Below are 25,224 nucleotides of genomic sequence, written 5' to 3'. Positions count from 1 at the left end.
ACCGATTGGCGGCATGGACGTGAGTTTGCACCTTACCAGGTTCCCCAACAGCACATGCATTTGTATGTGGCCTTCAGTGAGCACACCCGAGTTGTTCTGAGTTCGTGAGGTCATCACTTATCAGGCAGGCAGGACAAGTGACCACTGTTCTCCTCTCTTATGTCCAGTCCCACCAAGCTAACCCTCTGATTATTTTGAAACTCTGGTTTCCTCATCCCCAACACATCACCTCCCTGTTTTCTACCCTCGCTTTCAGATTCTGATGACACAGTCCAAAGAGGCTGGTTAAACTTTAATACTGTTCACAGCCATCCCATTAGTTCCTAATCATTCGCTTAATATGCCTGTTTAATTTGCCCTTTGCCATATTCCTACTGGACCAACTAGAACACTTGTCTAATAACTTGTCGTATTGCACTTAGATTATCACAGTCCCCTAGCAGGTCCTGCTGCTGGCAGTATCTCTCTTCCTGAAACCACTTTTTAAAGGATATTTCCTGCATAGGGTCTACAGTTGTTGTGGGCTCAGTCATGCCTTGTATTCTAGATCCCTCACCAGTACCCCACTGCCTCCCCTGCTCTGTTTCCATGCTTCCCCCATCCTGATCCTGTATCTGGATAAACACTTCTCCTGACTCCATTCCCATGGCCTGAGATAATCCCCCCTCTGCTCTGCCACTCTGATCCCGCCTGCCAGGCAAAGCCCAACCCAACACTCATATTCACTAAGGTGTTTCTCCACTTGAACTCTAATCCACAGTGATATTCTCTGTACACCAATTTTCTATTTTCTCATAAAACGCATTGTAAGGGAGCTTCTCCAATTTGAAAAATACATTTTCATATACAGTCTGTGTACTGTTGAGTATAGTCTCTTAAGTTAGTATCCATTAGGCCTGTTTTCTTACCCCAATGGTCAAGCTTTTTTTTTTTCTTTCCAATTATTAATTTTATTTTAGTTGGAGAGACTTTCTACATTTTGGGTTGAGACTAATGGTCAGTGCAGGGCTAGTCTCAGATTGGATTTTGAACTGAGTTTTCAAGGAAAATGTGTTCTTCAGCTGGAGATAAGAGATTCAATTGGTGACAGAAATGAGAATAGAACAGTTTTATGTAAGGACAGGAATAAATTGAGCTAAATTATTATACTTGGATCACATTACTGAACCTCAGGAAAAAAATGTAAACTGTATTAAATCAACAGTGACAAAATACATCATGAATTCTCTGTCTCACGGATTAGAAAATGATTCAATTGGATTATTTTGCTTTGTTTTGAGAACATATGACAAGCAATAATTTTCTGTTTGTGAAAGATAGTGAGCTCTGAACTTTTTGATTTATTTGCTCATAGGTTTGTAAACATATGTCTGTTGGCTTGGTTGAAAAAACACTGAGGAAGTTTTCGTTCAAAAAGGGTTTCTCTTGATAATACATTAGGACATAGACATAGGAAAATATTTTATCATCTTTTAAAAACAGCCCTGTGAAAATCTGGAGGTCTGATCAAAGAAGTCTCTATTTTAAAGTTTCTAAAAAAAAATTATGTTGGGCTATTCCATTGTTGCAAGGAATATAACACCACTAATGTATCTCACACAGTAGACATTTTAGAAAGGATAGCTACAGAAATAAAGGAGGAATGAATTATTTCTACAACTACAGGTGAGCCCCAAGCAGAACCAGGACATTGAGCAGGCTACAGCAGCTGCAGGCATGCTCTCCATTTAAGATGTCTCTTCAACTTTGTCTCTGCCAGTCACTATGGGCCAGCACCTCTCAGTTCTTTCTACCTAATGGGTTCTACTGTCTTATGACTTCTGCTGCCATATTGTCTTTCTGGCCTCTTGGCTTCTATCTACTGCATTCTCTCTGTATCTTTCCACTGTTATCCATCCTGATGTCTCTTGGCTCTTGGAAGTTATGTCGAATTTTCCTAAGGAAAAGCTAACAGATTCTGTATTTTTGTCACAGACTTCTTATGTCAAGGCTCTCTATAGTCTGCTATGGTTTGGAGAAATCCATGGTCCACTTAGGTGTGGTCAGAGTAGGAGGCGTCACGTTGTTCAAAGTCAGCCCTTACCAGCTTGCATTTTATTGGTACCTTTATCCTGGGCCAGAGTTGGCTTTGCAAGACCAGGAAATTTGTCATATCAGGGCCCCAGAATAAATAGATATGGAGATATTGCAACCGTACACTAATAAACGCATGAGACTCATCTGAAAGCCAGAATAGCAGGTTATTTACTTAAAATGAGAAATTTAACTATCATGCATATTAGATATTTGTGACTACCGGGCTGTTATGTCCAGAATTCGTGATCCCCAAAGACCACCAGGGAGCTGAGTCCAATGCAAAAGCAAAGAGCCTTTATTTGAGCTAGCTCGAGCTCAATCCCCTACCTGCACCGACGCAGATGCCGGGGAGAGAGAGAGTTTCAAAAGCACAAAGGTTTTATAGGGGTCTAGGGGCAGTTGGTGAGGTAATGGCTGTGGCCTCAGCTGATTGTCTGGGGAAGGGTCGGAGTCCTGTTACCCAGGTCGCCGGGCATGTTTTGATTGGGAAGTTTGAACGGGTGAGCAGGAGGTTACTCAAGGGGAGGAGGTGTGGTCTGAGGTTTCCGTGATTTTCCTGGAGAGGGGGCATGTCGGGGACATAGTCACTCAAGGTAGAGGACACAGAACAAGATGGAGTCGGCTGGCATAGGTCCACCCTTTCACGGGCCAATTCATTTTTCCTCCCCATAGGCAGAGCTGAACCATGGGGCAGATTCACCAGACAACTGGCCAGAATACCAAGCGATGAGATGTTTGAAACACTTTTGGATTTCCACATATAATCCCTCACATGACTGGCCAAATGGAATTGGCTCCAGTTCTGATTCAGTAAGTTTGTACGTAGTAGAGATTTATTGAATGTGAAAGTTCTTTACTGCACCTTTTGGTGGAAGTAAAAATCAGTCCTTGCCAGTGCCAATCTATCTCCTTGAGTTCTTTTTCAAAATAAACAACCATGTTGCATTCTGGACCAGGAGACAGAAGCCCAAGTGCTAAGCCTCCTGGTCTCTTGACATATAAAACAATAACCATTTGACTGACCTTTTACCATCTCTTATCTTGGGACAGAGCTACCCTCCTCCAACTGCCTCAGGCATTCTGACTTTACCTTTGTTAACACCTTCATCCAAATTAAGGGCTGCCTAAAAGCCTGTTCTAGGATGGTAGGTGGTGGTAACTCAAAATCAATTGCTCCCCAAAAGGCTTGAGACATTAATTTAATAGTACCATTAATTTAACATTAACAACCTCATCCTAGACATTTATTTGAGATTTTTATTCTCTCACAACACCTTAAATCAATCATACATTTCTAACCTGGGAGCCTTTCTACTATTTTTTTAAATATATATTTTTTAATGTTTATTTATTTTTGAGAGAGAGAAGCAGAGCGTGAGCAGGGGTGGGGCAGAGAGGGAGAGTGGGAGACACAGAATCTGAAGCAGGCTCCAGGCTCTGAGCGGGCAGCACATAGCCCGATGTGGGGCTTGAACTCACGAATTGTGAGATCATGACCTGAGCCGAAGTTGGATACTTAACCGACTGAGCCACCCAGGTGCCCCATTTTTAAGAGGAATTTACGTATTTCTGATGTAATCCATTATCCATTGATTTAGCATTCACATGGTGCCCTGGAAAATTATTCAGATTTGAAGCCCTGTGTTAATCATAAGGCCTAATTCTTGGATAGCCAAACTTTCCCCCAGTTTTCCACAATTACACTTTTCTGTCTCTCCTTCTAAGTCTTGAAGCCTTGCTGGAGTCTTAGTGCCAGGACCCAGCACTCTGTCTGACACGTGGCTGGGACTTAGTTGAGGTTTACTGAATCTGAAAGTTCTGTGTTGCTAACATATCCTGGCGATTTCTACAGTAACTGCCTCTAGATGCAAATTGAAGGTAGAGCTAAGGAATTACGGAACGTGGCAGAGGAGTCAACTTAAATCCCTTAATGTACAGACTTAACGCCATCACTGTGAGAAGCACATCTTCCCTTTTCTGTTAAGGATATGATTTCAATATTGATTCAACTTCCTATTTGAGAGTAAATTGACAGAGTGTCAGCCTACACTGTGAGAAGATGTTAGAGTATATTGCTTAAGTATTTGGGTTTGAACATTCTATCGAGAAGTATGAAATGATCACCAGGCCAGCTAATGTCATGCTCTGTCATGTACTGTGATTCAACAAGCACACAAAAGGGATAAGACTCTTTTGACATATTTGCTCTTGATGTGGATATATTTGCTCTTTGTGTGTGGTGACGATTTATCCCAATCCGAGATTCACTTCATTTCTAGAGAGATGATGATGCCCTTTGCTTTTCATAAGAGAGCTTTACTGTGACACCTTTCAGTGAATTCAAATATCTATCTATGTATAAATCTATAAATCTAAATGTATATACTTTATATGTATTTTTATATATACACACATTATATCTATATCTATATCTATATCTATATCTATATCTGTATCTATCTGTATGTATGTATGTGTACACACACACACACACACACACACACACATTTCTTCTCTTTAACCATCAAAGAGTCAAGCAATTGCTCTCTCTTTTGGAGAGCCATTACCTACTATTAGCTGCAGTACAAAGTATGCTCTTATATATTATCTGGTACACTAATTAAATTGAATGGGGTAGTGAGAACGTATTCACAGTGTTGGAGCTAATGACCCAGTGCATTAGTAGTGATAGAGAAAGCACACTGGAAGACAAATGTCTTGTTTTAATTGCACTATTGTACCATTTGAATAAAGAGAGTGACATTTCTTTCAAATTGTCTGTAAGTAAAGTCTGTCATTATATGAATGGTAAAGTATCATCTCTGCCTCCAGACTAACTAATGTTTAGTAAACAGTTTTCCTTTGTTGATTATATGCATTCGGGGACTGTAAAATCAGTGCTGCTAATGTAATTCTAAATGGGTATTGATACCAATTATGGTTATTATACTGTTGAAAAATTAGGCAGGGTGAGAGCCTCAGAATTGCGTTAGAAAAGCTAGTCTACGTGCACTTTCAAAAAAGTCACAGTACCAACTAACAACAAAAGCCTGTGTTCAGGACCCCATGACAGAATAGACATAGAAATACATAGCATCATCTAGGAATGTGGGCTTCCCAAGAGTGGGGTTCTGTTCACTTTGTGAGCAGCTTTGTCTCTAGCATGCAGAACGCCTGGCACGTAGCACCTTATCAATATGTATTTGTTGAATGAGTACAAGTCATATATGGTCTCCTATGATTCATTTTCTCATGAGTACCTAAGATTTATTTCTTTCTCAGTGCATTTAGGCTGCTGTAGCAGAAATGCCATAGATTGGGAGGCTTTCACAACAGAAATTTATTTCTCATAGTTCTGGAGGCTGGACGTCCAAGATAAGGGTACCAGCAAATCGCCTATCTGGTGCTTCTTGGTGACTTAGGTGGCCATTTTTTTTTTCCTCTGACCTCACATGTCAGAAAGGGTGAGGGAGCTTGCTGTTTTGTTGTTGTTGTTGTTGTTTGTTTGTTTGTTTTTTAATAAAGGCATTAATCCTATTCATGAGGGCTCCACCCTTATGATCTAATCGAAAGATCCCGCCTCCAAATATGGTCACACTGGGGTGTAGGTTTCAACATATAAATATTGTGAAGACACAAATACGGTAAAATCTTGGTTTGCAAGCATCGTTCGTTCCAGAAACATGTTTGTAATCCAAAGCACTTGTATGTCAAAGTGAATTTCCCCATAAGAAATAATGGAAACTCAAATGATTCATTCTACAACCCAAAAATATTTACATAAAAATGATTGCAATACTGTAATATAATATAAAATAATAAAGAAAATACAAATATAAAGAAAAATAATAAAATTGGCTTGCACTTACCTTTGGAAATCTTTGTGGCTAGTATGAGGGAGACAAGCGAGAGGAGGATTATTGTGGAGGATGACTTTCACTATCACCAATGGAATGGCTGCTGTTGGCTCAATGAACCTTTTTCTGTACGGGGGTCATTGTGTACGCTCACACAGATGTTGACTACGGTACAGTTTTAATGAACTCTTATCATCTACTGTATTTAGTGTAACTGGCAATAAGGCAGCAGAGGAGGAAAAGGTCTATATCTGCAGGCAGCTGACCTAGAATGAAGCAAAGCATTCCTAATCTTACTCTTGTATGGAAAAGCAAAGGACTGTCCACAGGTGCTTTGAAGTGACAAAAATACACTAGTGCCAGTTGTGGGCACTGTCCAATGTTCTGAAAAATCACTGATTTCTGCCAGAAACTGTGGCCTGAGACAAAGCATCTCGGCATGGGAGACGATTACCCACAATCCAGAGAGAGAGAGAGAGAGAGACAGAGAGAACCATTGGCTCAGTTGTGATCATGTGACATTCAGCATCCCATACAGCTCGTATTGCAAGAGGTTGCTTGTTTATCAAGTTAAAATTTATTAGAAATGTTAGCTCGTCTTGTGGAACACTCACAGAACAAGTTACTCACCAGCTCGTATTGCAAGAGGTTGCTTGTTTATCAAGTTAAAATTTATTAGAAATGTGAGCTCATCTTGTGGAACACTCACAGAACAAGTTACTCACAATCCAAAGTTTTACAGTATTCAGGCTATGGCAGTTTCCAAACTATTTACTGTCTTAGTTTATTAGGATTGGACTTGAAATATAGTCCAATCCATTCAACTCCCTGAGTGCCTCTTCTCAAATAAATGTTAAGCAGGAACTCTTCAGTGTTATTTGAGAAACTAGGTTGTAAGAAGTTAGGAAATTTGGCCACGGTTGTATGGCTGTGACACAACATGGCTGTTTTGCCCTCTTCCTCACGCTTTCAGCTTCTACCTCCCCTGGGCAACATCGTCCACCCATAGCTATAGTAGTAATAATGTCGTGGCTCCATTCCTATAAGAAATAGAATCAGAACAGCAGTATGCAGGTAACTAGTAAGTTTAATCAAACTGCAAGCTAGGTTTGTATTATTACAATTTTATACATTAAAGAGAGAGATAATTTGTTTCCAATAAACAGAACTCTAAAACATCATGAAAAGAGACTTTTTTTAAAGTTTATTTATTTGAGAGAGAGAGTGCAAGAGTGAGTGGGGGATGAGCAGAGAGAGGAAGAGAGAGAGAGAATTCCAAGCAGGCTTTGCATTGTCAGCACAGAGCCTGCTGCGGGACTCGAACTCATGAAACAGTGAGATAATGCCCTGAGCTGAAACCAAGAGTTGTACGCTTAACTGACCGAACCACCCAGGTGCCCTGAAAAGAGACTTTAGGTACTGGTATCTGTTGTAGCCTTCAGGTGTCAGTGTATTTAGTGATTACACTGACAATCTGATATCTGAAACACTAGGCCTGATGGAGAGGAATTCATTTATCTGAGTTGATTTGAGTCCCTAGATTTTTCTAGGTTCTGTTGCAGCTGTTGACAAGTGATCCGACATCTCTACAGGTTTCAACAGTCTTTATGTGGCACATTCCGCTGATGCATAGGCTAGAGAAACAACCCCAGGATCAAAGAACAGTCCCTATCTGGGACCTACCTTCCTCTAGGCAGAAGGAAAGGAGCAAGAGAGGCAACAAAAACACCCAGTGGTTCTTGAAGCTTCTGCTCTGGTGTGGCAGACAGTATTTCCATTCACCTTCTCTTGGCTAAGGCAAGTCATGCGGTCAAGTTCAAGTCTCTAGTGGCGTGGTGAGGTATATTCACCACCATAACATAACTCCTGTCTCTTCCTGGGCAGTCTCCATAGTATAGCCAAATCTATTTATTTATTCGTCAATAATCTGATCATATCACTAGCATTCATAAAACCCATTAATGGCTGAGCTCTCCCAACAGGAGGACAATGAGACAAGAGGCATCAGAAGCCTCTGTTCTTGAGTTGTGGGATTTGTCCAAGGGGAGAAGTACAGAAAGCATCTGATTCCATCCACAAGCCCAGCAGGAGGCTCCTTAAATCTGAGGAGAAGGGCCTGTCTCATATTGTTTTTTCTTGATGATTCTTTTAAGGGAGTTCAAAAATCCTGGATGGCGGCTTGGAATAATTAAGGGGAGTCTGAATAGAAACAGGGCACTGAGGTGGGAAGATGTGGTTTGGGGAAGCAAGAACGGTATTATCTCTGAGATGTGCAGCATTCTTGCTCCGTGGTAGGGTTTAGCAGGGTCACTGGAAAACTAATTTCTAGTTTTCACTTGGTTAAATGTTTGGTATTGTCCAACCCAAACAAAAAGCAACAAAGGATTTTTTTCATTGGACAATTATACCTAGAGCCTGGTATCCACTCCAGAGAAATACTTCAAGAATGAAACAGACCAAAGCGTTTGGCCTCCAGGCATACTCTCCTAACAATGAAACTGGCTGCCTTGCAAGCTATTTCAAAGACATTTCCTGTTTGAAGCAGTCTGCCCACTCTGTGTGAGAGGATGTAGCTGATTATCTTCCTCTAAACAAGGGAAAGACCTCAGGTGGTCTGACTTGGAAGGGAAACCTGGCCGTGGGAGAGAGGAGCCTCCAGGGCTAAGAGAAAAGGCGTGAGAGGAAGCCAGAGGAAGGAGATTTAAAGCATAAAATGAACAGGAAGCAATCCACACAAGGTGCGCTGGGAAGGTACTGCTAGCGTTCCTCATTCTGGGAATGCTCGGCCCTTCTCTGGTTGAAGGACTCAGGCAGCTTATCTCATCGACACAAACCGGTGCTGTGTGCCATGCAGGAAAATGTCAGATCTGAGGGCACGCCAGCAAAACATGGTACTGTACAAGTTTTGACTATTTTGTGTAGCGCCTGGTTTTCTAAAGCAGAATATAAAGGAGAGGTTAACTCGCGATACCAAAGAAAGAAAAATGCACTGGATGTAGTTGAACAGGCCTGAAAGAGTAGGATTGAGAGGTTGAACTGAACTCCCCTGAAACAAAGGACAGGAGTGTTTTAAGTGCTGAGGTGAGCTGGCGGCAATTACTGGAAGATGCCCTGGGGGGAGGTCCTCAACGTGACTAGGTCATGTGAGTTTGCTAATTGGTGTTGACTAAGCTCCTACCAGTTCTTAGAGACTGGCAGAGGGGGACACTATTTCCCGGGCTTAATGTTTCAAAGGGATGGCTCTCAGGTCCTCCAGACATTCCTGGGTTATAAAACTGGCAAGAGGCTTTTAAAAAGATTTACGTCTCATGGAGCAGACAAAGAACTGACATTAGAGAATTTTCTCAAGTAAGTTCTCTGAGAAAGATCAGGATCTTTGGTCAGAAAGAAATATGCCTGAAGTTCAGGGAAGTTGGGGGGAATGTGAAGCCCCACTTGGTCAACAAAGGTTAGGGGTCTGATGGTGTGTTTTAAGAGGTCAGTGAGAGCAGGTAAAGGTATTGGTTGCTTCTCTAAAAGGCAACTCACTGAATTCATAAAGAGAATGTATTGTTTTATGTCATGAAAACTTCTGGGTAAAGTTTGATTTGATACAGAGCAGAAGTTTCCTTTTTCAATATCTCTGCTTTGTTTCCTTGACCGCGACACCAGTGTGAGGGAGGTTTTCCCTGTAGGGTTTCAAGTTGGCTGCCCTTTCAAGGGCTAGAGCATGCTTCTCTACTTCCAACAGGAAAAGGGAGTTTTGTCAGAAACTCAGGAAAAAGAAGAAGGCGGTTTTCTTACCCAGAAGCCCAAAAATATCTCCTTAAGTCCTGTTTGTTGGCTCTTGTGGAGTCACACGTGTATCCCTTAAGGCAATCCCGTGGCCAGGTAGATGGATGTTGCTGATTTCCTTGAATTAGAGGTTGATGGTATCCTACCCAAAGAATTTGGCTGAACATAAGGAGGGTATGTGTATTGGTTTGCTTGGGCTGATGTAACAAAGTACCACAAACTGGGAGGCTTAAAAATAATATAGATGTATTCTTTCACAGTTTTGGAGGATGGAAGTCTTAATCAAAGTATTGGTAGCACGATGATCTCTTGGAAGTTTAGGGGAGAATTTGTTTTATGTCTTTCTCTTAGCTTTTTGGTGCTCCCCACAGTCTTTAGCATTCCTTGGCTTGTAGCTGCATAATGCTGATCTGTGACTTTGTGACCGTGTCATTCTCTATGGGTCTGTGTCCAGATTTCCTTCTATTAACAAGGACATTGGTTTTATTGGATTAGGCCTTACCTTAATGGCCTCATCCTGTTTGATGATATCTGTAAAGACCCCCTTTCCAATTAAGTCATATTTACAGGTACTGGGGTGTTGAGACTTCACCGTAGCTGCTTTTGTGGACCCAATTCAACCACACACAGGATGGATTCCCTTAATAAGGCTTCTTTTGTTTTGAAAAGGGGAACAAATGTTGCACAGGCCATTGAAAAATAACCATACATTGTTGTTAGAAATAATTGTGATTTTAGGCATCCTGCTCCCTGATTGCCATCTCCTATTTTAACATCCCTCTTTCTCTAAAATACCTACTCTAGTAATTCTGTTCCCCTCAAAGGATCTCCCCTCCATCAACCTGGTCCCCTCACTTCCCTCCCTACTTGGCTTGGATTGCTAAATTCTCATTATAATGGCTCTCTTGCTCATACCCTCAACACATTCATTCTCCTAACCTTGGTGCAATGCATTATACAAAACTGTGACCCTAGCGAAATCTCCCTCTTGGAAAAGGACACTTAAATGCTGACTGGTCTCATTTAAAATTTATGACCATAAATCTCGAATGGCCTCTCAATATTGCATCCTATTATATATATGAAGACATATAAATATATATGTATCTTCCCTTTTCTTCAACCCTCCTACAGTCCTCTCACATTCCGGATGCCCACTGATGCCCTTGTTTCTTATTTTAGTGATAAAACAGGAAACAAAATAGAGCCCTTTTAATCCACCAATCACAAAATCTACTAAAGGGCCCCTGACTGTACTCATATACTGTACAGTCCTTCCTGTAGCAGTGGGTGCCTGGACTCCCACCCCAAGTAATAAACCTATCTAGCAAAGCTACCCTCTGCTTCTGGCGTTCCTCTCTCCCCAGCAGTATTTCCCTCCATCTACAGGGTCATTTCCATAAGTATATAATATGCTGTCATATCTCTATTATTTGAAAAGTTATTGCCTGTCTTCGTATCTCTCTAAAGCTCTTTGCTCATTTTTCCTCTTCCTTGTAGAGCAAAATTCCATGAAAGAATTGTCTTTAGTCACTAGTGTCAGCCTCCTACTGCAGCCGGGTTCTCATTTCCAAGACTCTACATGAACAGTTCTTGTATGGTCCCCAGTGATCTCTACCGTGCCAAAACCACTGGCCAGTCTTAGTCCTTGTCTTACCGCCCTCTTGCAATGTATTTGATACATTTGTTTGCCTTTTTCCTTTGGACAGGCATTCTGGGAATCACACCTTTGTAGTTAAACCACAGATCTGGGAAGAACACCTCGTCAGTGTCTACTCCTCTTCCTGACATCATATGTTCAAGTGCCCTGGAGCATGGCCCTCAGCCTTCCACTCTCTCTCCAGCTCTCCCCTCACGTCCTTGATCATCTCATTCCCTGCATGACTTATATGTCATCTAAATGCTCACGACTCCAAAATACATGTCTCCGGCCCTTACCTCTACATTGAACTCTAAACTCTTGCGTCTAACGGCCTCCTTTGCATTTCCATTTAGATATCTGCTAAGTGTCACAAAATTATCATCTCAAACAGAAGTCTTGATTTCTACCTCCAATCCTTTTCCTTTCTCTGTCAGCCTCACCTTATATGACAGCAGCGTTCATCCATCTGTCTGGAATCATGCTTGATTGGTCCCATCCTGTTCTGCTTCACATTCTGTCTACCATCTGAACTTGCCAGGTCTAACACCAGAAGATAGCCTGAATCCAATCGCTCTGACCATGTCCACTGTGAGTCGACCCTAAGCTACCGCACTGTTACCTCTCTTCTGTGTAATTTTGACACTCACTGATCAGCTTTTTGCTTCCACTCTTTCCCCCTTATGGTCTATTCCCCTCACATAGCTGCAGCCAAAATTTTTTTTTAAGGTTGTTAATCAGATCGAATTATTCCTTGATTATCACCCAAAGTGCTTATCATAAGCCCATGAGGCTTCACATGATTTAGCACCTGTTCTTTCTAATTTCATCTACCCTCCTCCTACCACTAGCCTTGGCTCCCTCCATCACTTGAACCTACTACTTTGTTTTTCATAGCACCCAACACTTCCTGAATACTATACTATGTATGTATTTGTTCACTGCTGTATCCTTAGCACTTAGAACCATGCCTGGCCAGTAGAAGGTGCTCTATAAACATGGGTTGAATGCTAGTAACACTATTACCGACAGCTCATAGTTCAGCATTTTATATATGCTACGCCCTTGCCGTTCCACACGGGTTATTTCATTTAGTAATGACAACAGCTCTCTAATGTAGGTTCTATTATTATGTCCATGTAAAGGATTAGACACTGAGTCGGATGCCATGTCATACCGCATCTCAATGGTAGAGACTGAATTTAAACCCTGGCTGTTGGTGTTCAGAGCTTTGTTCTGGAATGTTCTGCCTCTCCCAATGCCATACTCTCCATCCTACATTTCAAATCCGGGTATAAACTCAGAGACATTCGCAGCTCTGTTTTGGAAGACCAAGTGGAGATGAATCACATAAGCACCTGCCTGATCTCCACATGATGTCCGAGCTTCCCCTTCCTACCCTAATCTCCAGGTCCTTCTGGAAGCATTTACTCCCTGAAGGCATTTCACCCCCATGACCCTGAGACAGCCTGTTAAGTCTTTTAGGAGTTTTTGTGCATTTCATCTCCCAGGTGAAAAACCGATTCTCATTTGCCCACTCCTATAATATTTTCATTGCCACAGGGATACAAACACATACTTTTAGGCACATGAGAGTGCCCTGAGATGAAAGGAGTTGAGTTACCATAAATAATTAGGCATTGAGTATAGCTAAAAAGATATTAGGCCTGTCCTGGAGACTCAGTCAGTATTTGATTAATTAGTAAAGGACTACCAAGAACAAGAATATTGTTGCTTTCCATTTTTAGAAAATGAATTTAATATAATTATTGCTTTGAGAATTACCTTACCTGGAGTGCCCCCTGGCTTGGTCAGTTAAGTGTCCGACGCTTGGTACCAGCTCAGGTCACAATCTTGAGGTCATGAGATTGAGCCCTGAGTCAGGCTTCACGCTGAGTGTGCAGCCTGATTAAGATTCTCTCTCGGGGCGCCTGCATGGCTCAGTCGGTTAAGCTTCCAACTTCAGCTCCGGTCATGATCTCGCGGTCTGTGAGTTCAAGCCCTGCGTCGGGCTCTGTGCTGACAGCTCAGAGCCTGGAGCCTGTTTCTGATTCTGTCTCCCTCTCTCTCTGACCCTCCCCCGTTCATGCTCTGTCTCTGTCTCAAAAATAAATAAACATTAAAAAGAAAAAAAAAGATTCTCTCTCAATTTCTTCCTCTGCCCCTCCCTTGCTCACACACACACACTATCTCTCTCAAAATAAATAAATAAACATTAAAAAAAGGAATTGCTATCCCTGTGCATAATAGAGCTTGATGTATATGTTTTAATTGCCAAAAATATATTTTTAACTTTATTTATTTTTGACAGAGACAGAGACAGCACGAGTGGGAGAGGAGCAGAGACAGAGAGAGAGAGAGAGAGAGAGAGAGAATTCCAAGTAGGCTCCATGCTGTCAGTGCAGAGCCTGACACGGGGCTTGAACCCACAAAACTGTGAGATCATAACAAGAAAAGAGTTGGACACTTAACTGACTGAGCCACCCACATGCTCTGCCAAAAATAATTTTTTTTGTGTATGACTATCACTCCTAAGAAGGTACAAGAGTGAATTGGAAGAAATTTTCTCTCCTACCTGTGTCTGAAATTTTATTTTTTAGGAAGAGCTACAGTGGAGGGATCAGGCAGCTTATTATAAGAGAGGGCTATTACTTCCTTCAATACTTGTCTTCCTACAGAATGTGTTGTGTAATTCTGCTCCGTGCTTGCTTACCTTGAGTGTTTAACTTTAATCCACTTACCAACCTGTAGAATGTTCACTACCTATGTGTTTTATTTCGTAGCTGGAAAATAATCCTTTAGGCTGTTTTTTTAAAAATAACACATTCACTTAAAAAAAATTTATTGACATTTATTTATTTTTGAGAGACAGAATGAGACAGAGCATGAGCAGAGGAGGGACAGAGAGGAGACACAGACTCTGAAGCAGGCTCCAGGCCCTGAGTGAGCATTCAACACAGAGCCCGATGTGGGGCTCAAACCCACAAACTGTGAGATCATGACCTGAGCCGAAGTCAGACACCTAACCGACTGAGCCACCCAGGTGCCCCCTAACACATTCACTTTAACCTGAAGTCAGCTCACTTATTCTTATTTATGCTGAAAACCTCTTCTTTCAGAGAACTCTCTCCTGATACTCGAATATTCAAATAACTGGTTTTGCTTCCTGCTTTTTGGACCTGGAGGCTTGCACTGATTCCGTAGTAGATTTTGATGCTGATCATAAGATAAAACCAGTTTTTATTATTATTTATTATGCTTTCATGATTATTACTATTATTTTTATTTGAGAGAGAGAGTACATGCACGTGTGCACATATGAGTGGGGGAGAGGGGCAGAAGGAGAGAGAGAATCTTAAGCAGGCTCCGTGGCAAGCGTGGAGCCCCACGCGGGGCTCAATCCCACAACCCTGGGATTATGACTTGAGCCAAAATCAGGAGTCAGATGCTCAACCCACTGAACCACCCAAGCACCCCTTCTTATTCCCCCCTCAAGAGGAGGTGCCTGGGATATTATTGGAAAAAGCAAACCAGTGACTGTCTTCTAAAGAAATGGTTCTCTTGGTCTTGGCCCACCATGGCTTATTTTCTCAGGACTGGCCACTGTTAACCCACTTTGTTCCCTAAAAAATGATGTTCTCACATGTTCTCCTGGCAACACACAAGAATCACCGTCCAGTGAGCAGCACACACACGCGCACATTCACACACTCAGGAATATGACTCTCCTCCTGACACATGGGGCCAAAGTTGAGAATGAATTGCTTGGAATCACTTTCCCAACAACAGGGACAAGAAATTTGCTGATTCGCTCAGTTCTTGAGGAAAAATCAATTGTGTCAAATCATCTTGTGGTACGATCGGAAACATGGTGAGCACAAGTCAATTCGATATTAATTTAGTACTTTGTATTTGACACTGCTTGACATGGAGCTGAATCTGACTGTCCTGCCCCATAAAGCAGGCACGATGGGCTGTACCTTGATCATTTTACTACCGTCTACCCCTATTTATACTACCATCACTGTAATAGCTACTGTCGCTGTTTCTACAACTCCCAGGAAACTTATATTAGGCACTCAGTTTATGACAGGCACTGTTCTGATTATTTTCGCTTAATACAACAGCTCTGTGCCATAAGAACTATTAAGATGTCTAGGGGCACCTGGGTGGCTCAGTGGGTTGAGTGTCCGATTTCGTCTCAGGTCATGATCTCACAGTTTGTGGGTTCCAGCCCCATGTCGGGCTCTGTGCTGACAGCTCAGAGCCTGGAGCCTGCTTCGGATTCTGTGTCTCCCTCTCTCTCCCTCTGCCCCTCCCTCCCCCTCTCAAAAATAAATAAACATCAAAAAAAAAAAAAAAAGAAAAGAACTATTAATATGTCTATTTTATAAATGCACAAATCCCGTCACAAAGCAGTTAAACAGCTTGCTCAAAGTCACATAGCTACTAAGTGGCAGAATGGGGGTATAAATTCTAGCTCCAGAATGTTGCACTACCCTGTACTCAGCGTCTAATTAACAATAGCATGCAGGGTGGATGCTTCAAAGGAACATTTACTTTGTATATTTTAATATGTTAGTGTAAGTACTCTGAATGATTTGCCAGTATGGCCTGCATATGTGATCCTATTGTTTTATTTTTTTAATTAATTGCATGAGATCAACCCACTTTTATGGGCTATCTATCTTGGTACTATCTTCTTGAAGCTTTCTCTCCCCTCTTTCCCTAAATGTCCAAGAACCTAGAAGGTCTACTTAGTCCCGTAGGGATGGTTCACCTTCCAGGTGGACAGGGGGTTACCTGCTCAGTTCTCTCCTACTTGCCTTTCCTCCTCAATGCCCCATGGTGTTGCTCTTGATGACTGGTCCCCCATCACGCTATAGAGCACGATTCAGTCTTTTGCTATAATTATGTCTTAACAGTTCATTCATTGTACTCTTTTTAGTGACCACATATCATGTACCTGGCCCTGTGCTGTGCTACCAGCTAAATTACAAAGAAGATAAAGAGACAACAATGCCCTCTTTATGGAGCTTACATTCTAGTGGGAAAGGCTGACAATAAAAAAGGAAGCCAACGGGTGCCTGGGAGATTCAGTTGGTTGAGCATGTGACTCTTGATTTTGGCTCAGGTCGTGGTCTCATGGTTCGTGGGTTCGGGCCTCGCATGGGGCAATGCGCTGTCAGCTTGGTATTCTCTGTCTTATTCTCTCTCTGCTCTCTGCCCCTCTCTGGTTCACATTCTTCACACCACCCCTCCCCCCCAAAGGAAGCCAGTAACTAAATATACATCATTATTAGTGCTTGAAGAAAAGAAGAAAGAAATAAAGGGTGTGGGTCTATTACAGATAATCAGGGAGGACAGCTGTAAGGAAGTGCCTTTTAAGCTGAGAGCCACAATTATACAAATGCTCTAAAACTAGATTATGTGGTGGTTTCACAACTCTGTGAACATCCAAAAAACATTGAATTGTATACCTTAGTCTGGTGAACATTATGTTATATAAGTCATGTGTCAATAAAAATGTTAAAAACAAAACCAAAACGCTGACATGCAGAGATATGACCAGAGGTACTCTCCTCTATATCTGCTGCTTTTGTACCTTTTGAGGATTCTATTGTATGAATTGGGAAAATTCTTAGTTATCCACATTGATTGAAAATTTGGCTTTCTTGGGGTCCCCGGGTGGTTTGGTCGGTGAAGCGTCTAACTCTTGATTTTGGCTCATGTCCTGATCTCCGCATTGTGAGATGGAGCCCTGTGTCAGGCTCTGCACTGAGTGTGGAGCCTGCTTGGGATTCTCTCTTTCCCTCTGCCCCTATCCCACTCATGTGCATGCACGCACGCGTATGCTCTCTTGCTTTCAAAAATAATGAAATAAAATAAAACAAAGTAAAATAAAGTAAAAATTGGGCTTTCTTGAGTGGGTTGTCATTTGTCCATCTGCATTAGCTCTTTTACTTCTACTGGTATTTTCTCTTTGTTGCTCCCTATCCCAGTGAGTTTATGCCCTTAAAAAAATTTTCTCTGCTATGGTTTTGGTGAAGTTCAAAAGAAAGCAAAATTGGATGGATTTATTCAATCTGTAATCTGAGCTAAGAACTCCCATTATATTTTCTAAACGGTTAACGTGTATATAGCTGAGGGGTGTTGTTCTGTATGCCAGCCACCATACTTAATTTTCTTATCATTTCTAATAGTTTTTTCAGTCAATTTTCTTGTGTTTTTGAGTATATAATTATATCAAGTGCATATGATAATCATGCCTATATCTTGCCGATATTTATGTTTTATTTCTCTTGGCAATTGCATTCACTTTTAGAAAAAGTGAAATGATAATGGTGATAATGGTAGTCTTTGATTTGTTTTCCCTGAATGTTAATGGAAATGCTTCAAAGGTTTCATCATAAAGCATGGTGATTTGGTTTGAAACACATCTTTAGAAATAAAACAAAATAAAACAAAACAAAGAACACAACAACAGCAAACCTGAATGTTGGAAGAAGCCAGTCACCCAGAGAGGCATCATTGAGTGATGTGTCAAGAAGACTTGGAGACCAGTGTGGCAGAGCTTGGTGAGCATGGGGAAGAGCAGACAGGATGGGTTGTTGACATGGGCATGCCTGGCATGTAGTGATTTCTAGAATGCTGGATCTGTGTAGACAGAGGTAACAGTTCCTTGTCATTTCTGCTTCAAGCTTGGCTTTTATGATGTCTTCGAATCTGCACGAGTCACTTCTGCTTCTAGCGAGTGGCTCCACCATTTCCACTGTCCATCTGTACCTCTGTACAGATGGATTAACTGTAGTATAGTAGTGGAGGTTGGGGAAGAAAGCACTGATATTTCTCTGCTTGAACAATCTGCCTTGTGGTTTTCAGCTGCACAGTTACTTTGTCTTTTGCCAAGGGGTTATTCTCCCTACTCACCGTCTCCCTTGCTGTCCTGAGTGAGCTCATAGCCAGTACCCTCATCTGTCTTCTGCACTGTCCTTGGAACGTGCAGGAACATCTGAATCCCACTGTTCAATAGATAATATTATTTCACTTAATTATGTTACATGGCAATTTCTCCTTCACTGTTACTCTGTTTCACTGTGAGCCTTTTCCTAAGGCATGTGATACTTGTCTAAGTTATTCTTTAGGAAGTGAGGTAAGCTCCCTGCTTGGCGACTTTTCCAGAATTCTATGACTGTTTTTAATATCACTATCCTGGATTTTCAACCTAGAATATGAGGGTGAATGCGGGAAGCCAGGCAAACCATTTGATCTTAGCCTCATCTGTCTGTATCCTACAGGACTTCTTAGTCATCCAGGAAGGTGTTTCCCACTTTTTTCCACCATCTGCCTCTCTACCCTAAAGTGTCCAGGGAAATTCTCTGCTCAGACCTCCTTGCTTTGGATACATGGAGTGAAGCTTTGAGGATTTTGAGGACCCTGTCCTTTCTCAACCGTGTTGGCTATGTTATCAACAATAATCTGAGTGGAAGCACCAAATCGAGACATGACTTCTAAGTTCGAGGCTGGGCCCAGCCTTTGCTATGGAGAAGTCATGCTCTTGTTTCGATGGGTGAGTAGCTATAGGGAGTAGGGCAAAATGATTTACCTGGAATGAAACATTTATCAGTTTAACATTGAAAGCATTCTTCCTATTCTGTGTGGAGAAGGTTTTGAGGCTGAGCCAGGCTAACAGGTGGCATGCTGGGCTTGATGAGTACAGTGAGTCACTGGCATAGAACTTCAGTGGGCTTTTGGTGCTTACCTAAATTCTCTTCCAGTCTACCAGAACCCACAGGTATTCAGGTGTCTGCTCTTTCCCACTTGGCTGTTGGAACTCAAGAGGAAACTGAGCCCCCCTCCCCCATCTCCCACTGCAAGAAGAGATATTAGTTTTATTCAGTCCTCGTGATTACATTCCAGCTGTCAATAATCTAGTCCTGAGGGAATCTTTACATTTCTCCAGGTGAATTTCATTGGTAAAGGGTTTCCATATGCCCTAACTTGACCTAATCACACTCAACGGAAGTTCTTTTATTTCATGACTGGCAAAGAATCCCTCTCTTTTTTTGGATGTGCCGAAGAAGCCTGTGTGACCCCGGCTGCTTCTGAAAGCCTTCTTGTGAGTAAGGTAAAACAGCCTTGGGGTGAAGCAGTTCCTGTAAATGCAGAAAAAAGAGAGACAACGAGCCAGGGTAAGCCGAACATCTCTGAGGTCTCCTCTCCCTTTGAACTTGCTATGCAAGACAATACATTTCCCCATTGTTTAAGACAATTTGACACTGGATTTCTGCTTTGGTTTTGTTTTGCAAGCCCAAATCTTTTATCTGGCACAAATGGGTTGGAGAGAGTAGTAGCTTGGCATCAAGTAAGTGACATTCCTTCTAGAGACATTGAGACACTGAATTAGAAACCCAGAGGAAACCGAGGATAGTTTGGGGAGGTGTGTAAAGATACCTTTTATCTCAAGTACGGTGGCAACAGTAGGTTGGTAATGTTGTACAGTTGCCACGGGGTGTGGAGAGAGTAGGTGCAGGTAGTGTCTGGGTTAGAGGAGGAGAAGGAATAAAAGTAACTAACATTGAGAACATTGGTTCTTGGCACTGATTTCCCTTTTGGATACACAATCATATTTTTTGCTTTTCAACAGAGATAGATGTTTAGAGAGAGAAACCTGAGATTCTGAGATACTAGGTAACATTCCTGTGATAGTATAGCTGTATGATCTCATTCCATTCAAGCTTGCCTGGCATCCATGGTGCTTTCTATATTCCTCAGCATCTATGGTATGGTTTAATAATTTAAGGAAGCAACAAAGCCCAGAATACTTTTATTTTTTGTGTCTCTTAAATCTTACTGATTTTATTAATTTATTTTCAGTTGTATTGTTGAGATAAAATATTGTATTAGTTTCAGCGATCTGACTTTTAAAAAATGTGTATTTATTTTTGAGAGAGAGAGACAGAGCATGAGTGGGGGAGAGAGCAAGGGAGACCCAGAATCAAAAGCAGGCTCCAGGCTCTGAGCTGTCAGCACAGAGCCCAACACGGGGATGTGAGATCACGACCTGAGCCAAAGTCGGATGCTTAACTGACTGAGCCACCCAGGCACCCCTTGACATTTGTATAAATTGCAAAATGCCCACCTTCTGTCAGCATACAAAGTTATGACAGCATTATTGACTATATTCCCTGTGCTGTACTTGACATGTTTTAAAATGATTATTTGTTGGGGCGCCTGGGTGGCGCAGTCGGTTGGGCGTCCGACTTCAGCCAGGTCACGATCTCGCACTCTGTGAGTTCGAGCCCCGCGTCAGGCTCTGGGCTGATGGCTCAGAGCCTGGAGCCTGTTTCCGATTCTGTGTCTCCCTCTCTCTCTGCCCCTCCCCCGTTCATGCTCTGTCTCTCTCTGTCCCAAAAATAAATAAATGTTGAAAAAAAAAATTAAAAAAAAAAATGATTATTTGTTTTGAGAGAGAGAGAGCATGAGCAGGGGAAGGGCAGAGGGGGAGAGAGAGGGAGAGAGGGAGAGAAGGAGAGAGAGAGAGAGAGAGAGAGAGAGAGAGAAAATGAATGAACCCCAAGCAGGCTCCATGCTCAGTGCAGAGCCCAACACGGGGCTTTGATCTTAAGACTGTGAAATCATGAACTGAGCAGAAATCAAGAGTGGGACTCTCAACTGACTGAGCCCCTATACTTCACATTAAAATTTTTCTTTTTATGTTTTATTTATTTTTGAGAGAGAGAGACAGAGACAGAAAGTGAGCAGAGGATGGGCAGAGAGAGGGGGGACACAGAATCTGAAGCAGGCTCCAGGCTCTGGGCTGTCAGCACAGAGGGGGCTCAAACTCACAAACCGGGAGATCATGACCTGAGCCGAAGTCAGATGCTTAACTGACTAAGCCAACCAGGTGCCTCAATATACTTCACATTTTTAAAAGAGGTCTATCAAAAGTGATAACATGAAGAGGAGACATGTCTCCCAGCTTTAAGGAGCATTGGCTAACTCAGAATAGATTCAGAATAACTCATTTCTTGAGGTTTTAGATTCTTTATGCTAATTGTTTCAATGTTCTGAGGGCAGAACACTCTGAGCTTTTAAATCCTTAACCACAAGCCTGAAAAACAACTCAGTCATCTGAAAGATGTCAGCACAACAATCCATAGATCCTAGGACTTTGGGGAAGCTGTTTTACCTCTCTTATGCAGCCAATACCACAAAGCCAGGCGGAAGGCGCCCCACAGAGCCCTGCTGTTCAATGTTTCTCCAAATGTTGCTGGAATTATTGAGAAGATAGACGAAGTGGGTGAATTTAGGGCATATGCATTGTGTAATGTTATCATCTATCGTCCTTTCTGATCCTTCTCTCCTTCAGATCCTTGCTTTTAAAGGTGAGTGAGAAGAGACAAATCCTGTAGGGTTCTGGGCAAGGAGAGTTAGGATGGTTTTGGTTGCATTTTCTGTTACGTTGTTTCCCTCCCCCCAACCCAGAAGCATTTTCTTTTTTACTAGGAATCTTTTTCCTTGGATCAAGATGACATACAATGAACTTCTTTCTCCTCTGCTAGTTTAGCCCGACAGGCCAGAGCCCCATTCTTCTGGGAAATCCTACATTGGATTTGGAGGAATTCTGATACCTTTTCCCTTAGGGAGAGTAATGAATTACCCGTAATATGTAATTACACAGAAGTTTTCCTATTCAATTTCTATCTTAAATATTCAGTTTCTTCTCCCTAGTAGCTTATCTTAAACATCTGGCTGGTTCTGGGAGAAGATTTCACATGAAACTACTTTTCTTATTCATTAGCTCTGCCTTGATAATTCAGAGAGACCCTCAAGGTATATGTGATTATTATGAATAGTTGAAAAATGGAACTCTTTTTTTAAAATTTTTTTATTGTTTATTATTTTTGGCAGAGAGAGAGAAAAAGAGAGAGAGAGAGAGACAGACAGACAGACAGAGAGAGACAGAGAGCAAGCAGGGAAGGGGCAGAAAGGGAGACACAGAACCTGAAAGCAGGCTCTGAGCTATCAGCACAGAGCCCTACGCGGGGCTCAAACTCACAAACCGTGAGATTATGAACTGAGCTGTAGGTGGCCGCCCAACTGACTGAGCCACCCAGGTGCCCCCAAAATGGAATTCTTTTTTTAAATTAAGTGGTATGTTTGCTTTTGGCTTTTGCGTTTCAGAGGTAGGAGGTGAGGAGCTTGAACTTTCCATTTGTGTAGGCCAAAAATGATCAGATGCTAGCAACTTTGTTAGGTTCACCCTAATTCCATGTGTTCACATTCTGCATGAAGTTGTTCTCTCATAAATATTTCCTCTTCTTTCTCTCATACATTTTCTGATTGAAAAAAAAAAAACCTGAAAATGAATTCCTTTTTAAGTTTCTGAGGAAAGTCATTTACATTGAATATTTCCTTGCAAATGAATCAGCTGCTGTGTTTTACCCGTCTTTTATGTGAAAGCATATCTTCACAGTTCTTTTCTACCAAAGAATTCATGCTGCAGTTCCATGAAAACTCCTATAACAAAAGTAAAATATCTGTCTTGATATTATTTATAAGGAACATTAGTGGAGTTAAACTTGAATGCATTGCAAAATAGAACTAATTGAAACAGAATAAGTATCTTCCTGCCTTCTTGTGCCAATACCTCTTACTTGATTTAAACCTATGTTCATAAAGTGACCAAAAGTAAATCACATAATCTATTAAGAGGGAAAGAGGGTAAAATTTTGAAACTATATAACCAAAAGCTAGATTTTCATTTTGCTGCGAATATGGTTACTTAGTATTATAATTACGGAGAGTAGATACTTTTTTTAAAATTTATTTTTAATGTTTATTTTTGAAGGAGAGAGAGTGCAAATGGGGGAGGGGCATGCACACACACACACACACACACACACACACACACACACACAGAATCCGAAGCAGGCTCCAGGCTCTGAGCTGTCAGCACAGAGCCCTACACGGGACTCAAACCCATGAGCCATGAGATCATGACCTGAGCCAAAGTCAGACGTTTAACTGATTGAGCCATCCAGGTGCTCTGAGTAGATACTTCTTTTTTTAAACATTTATTTATTTATTTTGAGATGGGGGGGGGGGGAGAGGGAGAGTGAGCAGGGGAGAGGCAGAGAGAGAGAGAATCTCCAGCAGACTCTGCACTTTCACACTGTCAGTGTGGAGCCCAACGTGGGGCTTGAACTCAAAAACCATGAGATCATGACCTGAGCTGAAATCAAGAAGTCAGATGCTTAACCAACTGAGCCACCCAGATGCCTTGAGAGTAGATACTTAATAAAAATTTTCAGCCCTCTCAAAACAAAACAAAATAAAACAAAACAATTCTTTTGATTGGACATTAGTTTTTATTGAGGCCAGCAAATGTAAAGAACTGAAATCAATGAATTTTACTTTTAACTTTGGTTATTTTTAGGAACTCAAGGTTTAACACATTATATTTTCACCTGTGGAAACTGGATGCACAGTCACCCTGATAATGCTCGTCTTCATGGGAATGGGTAGAATGTTTCCTTGGTTACTGAAAATGAGGCAATCACAAGAACACCTGCCCCCAAAGAGTAACTATTCTTGGAAAATCCCCCTAGGGCTGTTCTGTCTGCACACTGGTGTGTTAGAAGTCTCTTGTTTTCACTTCACCTCCCTCAGTCCCGAGGGACCCAACAGGTGTAATTTGGGGAGGAGGGGGATGGTGGGGGGTATTCTCTTTTGTCCACCTCTCTGCTGACTCTTTTCATTCTCTAACTTTGTAGGGAGGTGCAGGGCATTGCTAAATGGGGCACGCTCACTGACTGGGCAGTGTTAGGGAAGATGGGAGGAGAATTAGGACAAAATTTTGAGGTTTGTTGTCATTAGTGTGAAACACATCCAGATGGCAGGGATCTTACATCCTTTTCTTTCTTTTCTCCTGTTTTCTTTTTGTTCCTCCTCCTCTTCTCCCCCTTTCTTTAATGCCTCCTTCCTCTCCCTTCACCCCAGTTCCCTCTTGTCTTCAGTTTCCTCAAAATTACTTGGTAAACTGGTTTGGTGTGTGGAGTGTGTTTTCCATAAAATGATACTGTAAATGACGGTTAGATTCTGTGCCAGTTCATGAGCTTTAATTCTTAGTGTTGTTAAAATATTATATTGAGATTACAAAATCACATTGTTGCAATATTGGTAATTAAACCCAACAGAAGACATTTAATTAAAAGTAGACATTTAGTGTACAAGGATAATTTTTAATCCTATTTTATATTTCACTTCATTTGCTCTCATTTTAACTTAATTTTAGGGTTCACTATAACTTCCAATTCAGTTCTGAGATTTTAATTTATTAAATCACTTAATTCATTTTTTTCCCCATTTAACTTGACTTAGAGAAGATGTCTGTGATAAAATCGAATCAATACTCTTCCATTGAAGACATAAAGAAATTAAGAAGAGTAAATGCTTGAGTCAATGATTCTCATCATTAATTAAGTGAGGCAGAATTTTTTTTTTTTAAATTGTGTTACACTAGTCATTTTCTCCTCCTTTACCCATGTTACCTAGTTGGTAGCAGCATCTTTTCAAGACTTCCAAGCCAGAGATTTCAAAGACATTATATAGTGATCTGATATCTCCTATCATTACTAAAACACACGTGAGCTTTTAACTTTTTAAACTTTTGCTACAACTGAACTCAGTTTCTGTTTTGAGCAACTCATTTCCCTGGAGTGGCAGAAAATTTGTTCTGATGAGGGTTTCCCTCACTTCTTCCAAATGGAACTTAAATCCTAGGAGGTCTCCGTGGAGCCATAGTGTTTCTGACGGTGGGGTGCGTCTATTAGACCCGCAGTGCCTTCTGGATGTGCTGGCATCTTTAGTCCT

At 41.6% G+C, this 25,224-nt stretch overlaps 1 long non-coding RNA gene across 1 annotated transcript in view; it reads left to right on the top strand.

Moving 5' to 3' along the window:
• LOC122231254 overlaps window positions 1-25,224 on the top strand; it is a 76,068-nt gene that overhangs the window by 3,129 nt on the left and 47,715 nt on the right. The window contains exon 2 of the long non-coding RNA XR_006208442.1: window positions 2,749-2,886. This is a non-coding gene — a long non-coding RNA (uncharacterized LOC122231254). The remainder of the gene's footprint in view (window positions 1-2,748; window positions 2,887-25,224) is intronic.

The sequence above is a fragment of the Panthera tigris genome, chromosome A1 (assembly GCF_018350195.1).
Source record: "Panthera tigris isolate Pti1 chromosome A1, P.tigris_Pti1_mat1.1, whole genome shotgun sequence".
In the NCBI taxonomy this organism is placed as follows: Eukaryota; Metazoa; Chordata; class Mammalia; order Carnivora; family Felidae; genus Panthera; species Panthera tigris.
This window is presented reverse-complemented; position numbering and strand designations above follow the sequence as displayed.